This window comes from Salmo trutta, chromosome 21 (assembly GCF_901001165.1).
Source record: "Salmo trutta chromosome 21, fSalTru1.1, whole genome shotgun sequence".
NCBI classification, from domain to species: Eukaryota; Metazoa; Chordata; class Actinopteri; order Salmoniformes; family Salmonidae; genus Salmo; species Salmo trutta.
In genome coordinates this window covers 52239640-52251671 of record NC_042977.1, presented here as the reverse complement: position 1 = coordinate 52251671, position 12032 = coordinate 52239640, and the positions used below count along the sequence as shown (strand labels likewise).

Below are 12032 nucleotides of genomic sequence, written 5' to 3'. Positions count from 1 at the left end.
TCTGTTACAGCAGTGGTGACTGTGTGTATCTGTGAGGGTTAGAGCAGTGGTGACTGTGTGTATCTGTGAGGGTCAGAGCAGTGGTGACTGTGTGTATCTGTGAGGGTCAGAGCAGTGGTGACTGTGTGTATTTGTGAGAGTTAGAACAATGGTGACTGTGTGTATCTGTGAGGGTCAGAGCAGTGGTGACTGTGTGTATCTGTGAGGGTTAGAGCAGTGGTGACTGTGTGTATCTGTGAGGGTTAGAGCAGTGGTGACTGTGTGTATCTGTGAGGGTTAGAGCAGTGGTGACTGTGTGTATCTGTGAGGGTCAGAGCAGTGGTGACTGTGTGTATCTGTGAGGGTTAGAGCAGTGGTGACTGTGTGTATCTGTGAGGGTTAGAGCAGTGGTGACTGTGTGTATCTGTGAGGGTTAGAGCAGTGTTGACTGTGTGTATCTGTGAGGGTTAGAGCAGTGGTGACTGTGTGTATCTGTGAGGGTCAGAGCAGTGGTGACTGTGTGTATCTGTGAGAGTTAGAGCAGTGGTGACTGTGTGTATCTGTGAGGGTTAGAGCAGTGGTGACTGTGTGTATCTGTGAGGGTTAGAGCAGTGGTGACTGTGTGTATCTGTGAGGGTTAGAGCAGTGGTGACTGTGTGTATCTGTGAGGGTTAGAGCAGTGGTGACTGTGTGTATCTGTGAGGGTTAGAGCAGTGGTGACTGTGTGTATCTGTGAGGGTCAGAGCAGTGGTGACTGTGTGTATCTGTGAGAGTTAGAGCAGTGGTGACTGTGTGTATCTGTGAGGGTTAGAGCTTTGGTGACTGTGTGTATCTGTGAGGGATAGAGCAGTGGTGACTGTGTGTATCTGTGAGGTCATTGGTGTATAAGTGGGGCATGTCCTTAGTGACTAACATATCAAGGCTCATAAATGAAGCAACATAACAAGGCTCATAAATGAAGCATGAAAAAGCCAACTGACACTTACTCTTGTGTTACTGACTTGTTGCACCCTCGACAACTACTGTGATTATTATTATTTGACCCTGCTGGTCATTTATGAACATTTGAACATCTTGGCCATGTGCTGTTATAATCTCCACCCGGCACAGCCAGAAGTGGACTGGCCACCCCTCATAGCCTGGTTCCTCTCTAGGTTTCTTCCTAGGTTTTTGGCCTTTCTTGGGAGTTTTTCCTAGGGAGTTTTTCCTAGCCACCGTGCTTCTTTCACATGCATTGCTTGCTGTTTGGGGTTTTAGGCTGGGTTTCTGTACAGCACTTTGAGATATCAGCTGATGTAAGAAGGGCTTTATAAATACATTTGATTTGATTTGATTTGATGTCAGAGGAAGGCCCTAAAAATTGTCAAAGACTCCAGCCACCCTAGTCATAGACTGTTCTCTTGGTACCGGAGTGCCAAGTCTAGGTCCAAGAGGCCTCTAAACGGCTTCTACCCCCAAGCCATAAGACTCCTGAACACCTAATCAAATGGCTACCCAGACTATTTGCATTGCCCCCCCCCTCTCTTTTACGCTGCTGCTACTCTCTGTTATTATCTGTGGTCACTTTAATAACTCTACCTACTTGTACGTATTACCTCTATTACCTCAACTAACCGGTGCCCCCGCACATTGACTGTGTACCGTACCACCTGTATATAGCCTCCACATTGACTCTGTACCGGTACCCCCTGTATATAGCCTCCACATTGACTCTGTACCGGTACCCCCTGTATATAGCCTCCACATTGACTCAGTACCGGTACCCCCCGTATATAGCTTTGCTATTGTTATTTTACTGCTGCTCTTTAATTATATGTTACTTTTATTTCTTATTTTTGTAGCTATTTTTCATAAAAATGAATTGTTGGTTAAGGGCTTGTAAGTAAGCATTTCACTGTAAAGCTAGACAAGACTGCTAAATAGCTAATCAAATGGCTACCCAGACTAACTGCATTGACCCTTTTTTTAAGTAACTCTCTTGCACTGACTCTACCCACACACTGGACTCTACCGCACACACTGGACTCTACCGCACACACTGGACTCTACCCACACACTGGACTCTACCGCACACACTGGACTCTACCCACACACTGGACTCTACCGCACACACTGGACTCTACCGCACACACTGGACTCTACCGCACACACTGGACTCTACCGCACACACTGGACTCTACCGCACACACTGGACTCTACACACACTGGACTCTACCGCACACACTGGACTCTACCGCACACACTGGACTCTACCGCACACACTGGACTCTACCGCACACACTGGACTCTACCGCACACACTGGACTCTACCCCACACACTGGACTCTACCGCACACACTGGACTCTACCGCACACACTGGACTCTACCGCACACACTGGACTCTACCGCACACACTGGACTCTACCGCACACACTGGACTCTACACACACTGGACTCTACCGCACACACTGGACTCTACCGCACACACTGGACTCTACCGCACACACTGGACTCTACCGCACACACTGGACTCTACCCCACACACTGGACTCTACCGCACACACTGGACTCTACCGTACACACTGGACTCTACCGCACACACTGGACTCTACCGCACACACTGGACTCTACCGCACACACTGGACTCTACCCCACACACTGGACTCTACCGCACACACTGGACTCTACCGCACACACTGGACTCTACCGCACACACTGGACTCTACCGCACACACTGGACTCTACCGCACACACTGGACTCTACCCCACACACTGGACTCTACCGCACACACTGGACTCTACCGCACACACTGGACTCTACCGCACACACTGGACTCTACACACACTGGACTCTACCGCACACACTGGACTCTACCGCACACACTGGACTCTACCGCACACACTGGACTCTACCGCACACACTGGACTCTACACACACTGGACTCTACACACACTGGACTCTACCCACACACTGGACTCTACACAAACTGGACTCTACCGCACACACTGGACTCTACCGCACACACTGGACTCTACCGCACACACTGGACTCTACACACACTGGACTCTACCCCCACACTGGACTCTACACACACTGGACTCTACCCCCACACTGGACTCTACCGCACACACTGGACTCTACCGCACACACTGGACTCTACCGCACACACTGGACTCTACACACTCTGGACTCTACCCCCACACTGGACTCTACACACACTGGACTCTACCGCACACACTGGACTCTACCGCACACACTGGACTCTACCGCACACACTGGACTCTACACACACTGGACTCTACCCCCACACTGGACTCTACACACACTGGACTCTACCGCACACACTGGACTCTACCGCACACACTGGACTCTACCGCACACACTGGACTCTACCCCACACACTGGACTCTACCGCACACACTGGACTCTACCGCACACACTGGACTCTACCGCACACACTGGACTCTACCGCACACACTGGACTCTACCGCACACTGGACTCTACCGCACACACTGGACTCTACCGCACACACTGGACTCTACCGCACACACTGGACTCTACACACACTGGACTCTACCGCACACACTGGACTCTACCCCACACACTGGACTCTACCGCACACACTGGACTCTACCGCACACACTGGACTCTACCGCACACACTGGACTCTACCGCACACACTGGACTCTACCGCACACACTGGACTCTACACCACTGGACTCTACCGCACACACTGGACTCTACCGCACACACTGGACTCTACCGCACACACTGGACTCTACCGCACACACTGGACTCTACACACACTGGACTCTACACACACTGGACTCTACCCACACACTGGACTCTACACACACTGGACTCTACCGCACACACTGGACTCTACCGCACACACTGGACTCTACCGCACACACTGGACTCTACACACACTGGACTCTACCCCCACACTGGACTCTACACACACTGGACTCTACCCCCACACTGGACTCTACCGCACACACTGGACTCTACCGCACACACTGGACTCTACCGCACACACTGGACTCTACACACTCTGGACTCTACCCCCACACTGGACTCTACACACACTGGACTCTACCGCACACACTGGACTCTACCGCACACACTGGACTCTACCGCACACACTGGACTCTACACACACTGGACTCTACCCCCACACTGGACTCTACACACACTGGACTCTACCGCACACACTGGACTCTACTGCACACACTGGACTCTACCGCACACACTGGACTCTACACACACTGGACTCTACCCCCACACTGGACTCTACACACACTGGACTCTACCGCACACACTGGACTCTACACACACTGGACTCTACCCACACACTGGACTCTACACACACTGGACTCTACCGCACACACTGGACTCTACACACACTGGACTCTACCCCACACACTGGACTCTACACACACTGGACTCTACCGCACACACTGGACTCTACACACACTGGACTCTACCCACACTGGACTCTATCCACACACTGGACTCTACCCCCACACTGGACTCTACCCACACTTGACTCTACCCCCACACTGGACTCTACCCACACACTGGACTCTACCCCCACACTGGACTCTACCCACACACTGGACTCTACCCACACACTGGACTCTACCCACACACTGGACTCTACACACACTGGACTCTACCCCACACACTGGACTCTACCGCACACACTGGACTCTACACACACTGGACTCTACCCACACTGGACTCTACCCACACACTGGACTCTACCCCCACACTGGACTCTACCCCACACACTGGACTCTACACACACTGGACTCTACCCACACTGGACTCTACCCACACACTGGACTCTACCACACACACTGGACTCTAGCCACACACTGGACTCTACCCACACTGGACTCTACCCACACACTGGACTCTACCCACACACTGGACTCTACCCCCACACTGGACTCTACCCAACACACTGGACTCTACCAACACACTGGACTCTACCCACACTGGACTCTACCCAACACACTGGACTCTACCCCCACACTGGACTCTACCCACACTGGACTCTACCCACACTGGACTCTACCCACACACTGGACTCTACCCACACACTGGACTCTACCCAACACACTGGACTCTACCCCACACTGGACTCTACCCAGACACTGGACTCTACCCACACACTGGACTCTACCCACACACTGGACTCTACCCACACTGGACTCTACCCACACACTGGACTCTACCCCCACACTGGAGTCTACCCACACTCACACATGCTTACACTGACGCCACACACACACTTTTACACTCACCAAATACACTACCTATATTATCTATCCTGTTGTCTAGTTACTTTTCCCCTACCTACAGTATACTGCTGTTACTGTCTATTATCTATCCTTTACCCCTACCTACAGTATACTGCTGTTACTGTCTATTATCTATCCTTTATCCCTACCTACAGTATACTGCTGTTACTGTCTATTATCTATCCTTTACCCCTACCTACAGTATACTGCTGTTACTGTCTATTATCTATCCTTTACCCCTACTTTCAGTATACTGCTGTTACTGTCTATTATCTATCCTTTACCCCGACCTACAGTATACTGCTGTTACTGTCTATTATCTATCCTTTACCCCTACCTACAGTATACTGCTGTTACTGTCTATTATCTATCCTTTACCCCTACCTACAGTATACTGCTGTTACTGTCTATTATCTATCCTTTACCCCAACCTACAGTATACTGCTGTTATTACCTGGTACTCCCTGTATATAGCCATGTTATTACCTGGTACTTCCTGTATATAGCCATGTTATTACCTGGTACTTCCTGTATATAGCCATGTTACTACCTGGTACTCCCTGTATATAGTCATGTTATTACCTGGTACTGACTGTATATAGCCATGTTATTACCTGGTACTTCCTGTATATAGCCATGTTACTACCTGGTACTCCCTGTGTATAGTCATGTTATTACCTGGTACTGACTGTATATAGCCATGTTATTACCTGGTACTTCCTGTATATAGCCATGTTATTACCTGGTACTTCCTGTATATAGCCATGTTACTACCTGTTACTCCCTGTATATAGCCATGTTATTACCTGGTACTTCCTGTATATAGCCATGTTATTACCTGGTACTCCCTGTATATAGCCATGTTATTACCTGGTACTCCCTGTATATAGCCATGTTATTACCTGTTACTCCCTGTATATAGCCATGTTATTACCTGGTACTCCCTGTATATAGCCATGTTATTACCTGGTACTTCCTGTATATAGCCATGTTATTACCTGGTACTTCCTGTATATAGCCATGTTATTACCTGGTACTTCCTGTATGTAGCCATGTTATTACCTGGTACTTCCTGTATATAGCTATGTTTCTGAGGACAAGGTCACATGGAGCTGGATGAAGGTCAGATAGGAGGAGTCTGTTGATCAGTATCAAGTATCTGATTGATGGGTGTTGCTGTCTGTTGTAGAGGGACTCCAGGGGCCAAATACATAAAGCTTCTGAAAGCAGAAATGCTGATTCAGGATATGGACAGTGGGGACCTGATCCTACATCAGCACTCATACTCTAAGACGCTTGATACATACGGTCTCTACTTAGGTCCTTTCTGAGGACAGATAGATGTGACTGCTTGGCTGGTTCTTTTCTGAGGACTGTTAGATGTGACTGCTTGGCTGGGTCTTTTCTGAGGACAGATAGATGTGACTGCTTGGCTGGTTCTTTTCTGAGGACAGATAGATGTGACTGCTTGGCTGGTTCTTTTCTGAGGACAGTTAGATGTGACTGCTTGGCTGGTTATTTTCTGAGGACAGATAGATGTGACTGCTTGGCTGGGTCTTTTCTGAGGACAGATAGATGTGACTGCTTGGCTGGTTCTTTTCTGAGGACAGTTAGATGTGACTGCTTGGCTGGGTCTTTTCTGAGGACAGATACATTTACATTTACATTTAAGTCATTTAGCAGACGCTCTTATCCAGAGCGACTTACAAGATAGATGTGACTGCTTGGCTGGGTCTTTTCTGAGGACAGATAGATGTGACTGCTTGACTGGGTCTTTTCTGAGGACAGATAGATGTGACTGCTTGACTGGTCCTTTCGTAGGAGGCTTGTTGTTTCCATCTCTCCTAGCGATCCATGTTACACATCGCAACTGTGGAGCTGGACTCTGCCTCCTGTTATCACAGACCCAGCTCATAACTAACTAACTCCTGTCTGTCTGTCTGTCTGTCTGTCTGTCTGTCTGTCTGTCTGTCTGTCTGTCTGTCTGTCTGTCTGTCTGTCTGTCTGTCTGTCTGTCTGTCTGTCTGTCTGTCTGTCTGTCTGTCTGTCTGTCTGTCTGTCTGTCTGTCTGTCTGTTTATTGTAATAGTGTGTGTTTTGAAGTTAGGGGGAGGGGAAGGTTGTATCACATCCAACACAACTGACAACAATGTTCGTGATGTCAATCACATTTTTTTTATAATCATCTCTTAACAGATCATAAAAGATCAGACACCACCACATGAAATATATGTTTACTTCTTAACAACTCTCTGGCCTCACCTGCCTCCCTCTCCTTTCCTCCCTCCTCTCCTCTCATTTCCTACTCACTGCACTAAAATATCCTGAACAGTACCCTTTATCCATGTCCATAATGGCCTGGTGTTTACCGGAAATCTTAATTTATCCATTTACCTGGAATTAATCAGGCATCTGTCCATCTAACCAAGCCGATCACGTCCTCAGAAGCTGCCCGTCTATTTATAGAATGCCTATTAAAAGGTTAAGTTGTGGCTGGTCTCATGCCAAATACAAGGAGTATCTCTGTAGTAGGATTACATACTGTGTTGCTCTGAAAGCCTACTTATGTATGAATGGAATATTTGAATGGAACAGCTAACGTGTATAGACATGTAGTTCGAGGGTATGAGTTAATTATGGCCTCAACATTCCAAGTCAACAGTTCTAATCTTCTTAGTGTTGAACAGACAGGAAGCGCAGGGACAGAAATAGACTGTAGGCTTTCAGGAAACAGAATGAATGGCTGCCAACACACAGACTAATAAATGTACTAAACAGCCAGGTCCCTTCACTACAGAGAGTACAGCCAGGTCTCTCTACTACAGAGAGTACAGCCAGGTATCTCTACTACAGAGAGTACAGCCAGGTCTCTCTACTACAGAGAGTACAGCCAGGTCCCTCCACTACAGATAATTATAGATATAGTACAGCCAAGTCCCTCCACTACAGAGAGTACAGGCAGGTCTCTCTACTACAGAGAGTACAGCCAGGTCTCTCTACTACAGAGAGTACAGCCAGGTCCCTCCACTACAGATACTTATAGATATAGTACAGCCAGGTCCCTCTACTACAGATACTTATAGATATAGTACAGCCAGGTCCCTCTACTACAGATACTTATAGATATAGTACAGCCAGGTCCCTCTACTACAGATACTTATAGATATAGTACAGCCAGGTCTCTCTACTACAGAGAGTACAGCCAGGTCTCTCTACTACAGAGAGTACAGCCAGGTCTCTCTACTACAGATACTTATAGATATAGTACAGTCAGGTCCCTCTACTACAGATACTTATAGATATAGTACAGCCAGGTCTCTCTACTACAGAGAGTACAGCCAGGTCTCTCTACTACAGAGAGTACAGCCAGGTCTCTCTACTACAGAGAGTACAGCCAGGTCCCTCCACTACAGATACTTATAGATATAGTACAGCCAAGTCCCTCCACTACAGAGAGTACAGCCAGGTCTCTCTACTACAGATACTTATAGATATAGTACAGCCAGGTCCCTCCACTACAGATACTTATAGATATAGTACAGCAAGGTCTCTCTACTACAGAGAGTACAGCCAGGTCCCTCCACTACAGATAATTATAGATATAGTACAGCCAAGTCCCTCCACTACAGAGAGTACAGCCAGGTCTCTCTACTACAGATACTTATAGATATAGTACAGCCAGGTCCCTCTACTACAGATACTTATAGATATAGTACAGCCAGGTCCCTCCACTACAGATACTTATAGATATAGTACGGCCAGGTCATCCTACTACAGATACTTATAGATATAGTACAGCCAGGTCCCTCTACTACAGAGAGTACAGCCAGGTCTCTTTACTACAGATACTTATAGATATAGTACAGCCAGGTCCCTCTACTACAGATACTTATAGATATAGTACAGCCAGGTCCCTCTACTACAGATACTTATAGATATAGTACAGCAAGGTCCCTCTACTACAGAGACTACAGCCAGGTCTCTCTACTACAGATACTTATAGATATAGTACAGCCAGGTCCCTCTACTACAGATACTTATAGATATAGTACAGCCAGGTCCCTCTACTGCAATCACTCATAGATGTACAACTGTCCATGTCCTTCTATAACAACCATACTATAACCAGCAGCACAGAGTTTCACTACTTCTCTCTTGGTTTGTCTCTCAGTATTTGAAATTTAACACCTAAACTTCTACCATTTTCATGTTTGGGAGTGGGGATATCATTCTAATTGTTCCTATTTCTGCAATGCTTAGATCGTTGCAAAGTTGACTAAAACAGACATCCCCATTTTCACTCGTTCCACAGTTACAGTTCTGTCAGGCAGGCTACAGTACTAACAAACAATGGCCGTGTCTTATCATGAGGCCTTACCTGGGAGGACACTGCATCCTCGTCACCATTACCCCCGTCGCCATGCTCCCTTTCATCATGGTCTCTGTTGTCATGGTCTCCGTCTTCTGTCCCTGGGGCTAGGTATCCCTCGCCCTGACGACAGACCCTCAGCAGCCCCAGGATGTGATGCCACATCAAGGCCCGAGTGTGACCTATCCCTCGAACGCACAGGCCTCCCACCATCCACACCCCAGCAGCTAGCATGTGTCAGGGGAGATCATCAGCAGCATCATCAGAGCCCCACCACCTCAGTGGAGCATCCAGGACATCCTGAACACATGGGAAGAGTCTGCTAGGACACGGTCTCTCAAACTCTCTATCTCTCTACCTACTTCTACCGCTATCTCTCCACTCTCTACCTCCACTCTGTACCTCTACCTCTCTCTGTCTCTCTCTCTACCTACTTCTACCGCTATCTCTCCACTCTCTACCTCCACTCTGTACCTCTACCTCTCTCTGTCTCTCTCTACCACTGTCTCCCTACATCCCTACAGTTTCCATCCTCTCTGTCAGTCTCTCCACTTCCCTTCTTCTCTCTGCCTCTGTCTGTATCTCTCTCTCTCTCTACCTCTGTCTGTATCTCTCTACCTCGCTCGCTCTCTCCACCTCCCTGTCTCCCTGCCTCTCTAACACTACCTAGGAGTTAACACTCTGTCCCAGGCTTGTCTCTGTCTTTGTATCATACCTCTGCAGCATTGTTGCAGATCCTCTCTCTAACTACCTAGCTTGACTAGAGAAGAGCTAACTACCTAGCCTATCGTAGCGTAGTGTTTCTGACCAGAGAAGAGCTAACTACCTAGCCTATCGTAGCGTAGTGTTTCTGACCAGAGAAGAGCTAACTACCTAGCCTATCGTAGCGTAGTGTTTCTGACTAGAGAAGAGCTAACTACCTAGCCTATCGTAGCGTAGTGTTTCTGACTAGAGAAGAGCTAACTACCTAGCCTATCGTAGCGTAGCGTTTCTGACCAGAGAAGAGCTAACTACCTAGCCTATCGTAGCGTCTCTGACCCCCAGTATCAGCTTTGTGTTGACAGTGAGCCTGGTGAGAAGACAGGACAGGAGGGGATTATGACCCTGTGTGTTCCATCCCAGTGGATGTTGTCCTGACTCCACAGCACCGCTGTGGTTTAATGCATCCCACAGGCTTAGGGTAGATTAAGACAGCCGTAGTGGCACAGTCAGAACGATGGGCAGAGCTGTAATGATGTCTGTCTGATTGTGTGATGATGGACAGATGTCTGTCTGATCGTGTAATGATGGACAGAGCTGTAATGATGTCTGCCTGATCGTGTGATGATGGACAGAGCTGTAATGATGTCTGCCTGGCAGAGCTGTAATGATGCCTGCCTGATCGTGTGATGATGGGCAGAGCTGTGATGATGTCTGCCTGGCAGAGCTGTAATGATGTCTGCCTGATCGTGTGATGATGGACAGAGCTGTAATGATGTCTGCCTGATCGTGTGATGATGGACAGAGCTGTAATGATGTCTGCCTGATCGTGTGATGATGGGCAGAGCTGTAATGATGTCTGCCTGATCGTGTGATGATGGACAGAGCTGTGATGATGTCTGCCTGATCGTGTGATGATGGACAGAGCTGTAATGATGTCTGCCTGATCGTGTGATGATGGACAGAGCTGTAATGATGTCTGACTGGCAGAGCTGTAATGATGTCTGCCTGGTCGTGTGATGATGGACAGAGCTGTGATGATGTCTGCCTGGTCGTGTGACGATGGGCAGAGCTGTAATGATGTCTGCCTGATCGTGTGATGATGGACAGAGCTGTAATGATGTCTGCCTGATCGTGTGATGATGGACAGAGCTGTAATGATGTCTGACTGGCAGAGCTGTAATGATGTCTGCCTGGTCATGTGATGATGGACAGAGCTGTGATGATGTCTGACTGGCAGAGCTGTAATGATGTCTGCCTGATCGTGTGATGATGGGCAGAGCTGTAATGATGTCTGCCTGGTCGTGTGACGATGTGATTGTGTCTCTGCACTGCTCGTTGAATACTTAAACCCATTTCTCTAACACACTGGACTACTTCAACACATTGTGTAATTGTTTTCTACACTGCCACTGCCGTTATAATGTATGGATCATGCAGTTATAAAGGAGAAATGCGTGTTCCAGTTAGATGTGATTATTCTGGGAGGAAGATCTGGTGATATGTGTTTATACAATAAAATAAGAAAAACTATCTGGTAAAGAGGTCAGTGGAACTCCACCAAAACAATGGAAATGGCATTAAAACCCATGGGGGAAAGATCCTGAATCTCCCCATTGCTGCCTCCCCCCCAGGCAAAATGTGCCCACATTGGATATTATCACCCCTCATAGCCTGGTTCCTCTCTAGGTTTCT

General features: G+C 48.0%; 1 protein-coding gene across 1 annotated transcript in view; it reads right to left on the bottom strand.

The window, feature by feature from the left end:
• The window catches only part of rgs20 (regulator of G protein signaling 20), a 47056-nt gene extending 37305 nt beyond the window's left edge, over positions 1-9751 (bottom strand). The window contains exon 1 of the mRNA XM_029706144.1: positions 9648-9751. The gene's annotated coding sequence lies outside the window, so the exon portion shown is untranslated. The remainder of the gene's footprint in view (positions 1-9647) is intronic.
• Positions 9752-12032: the final 2281 nt, after the last annotated feature.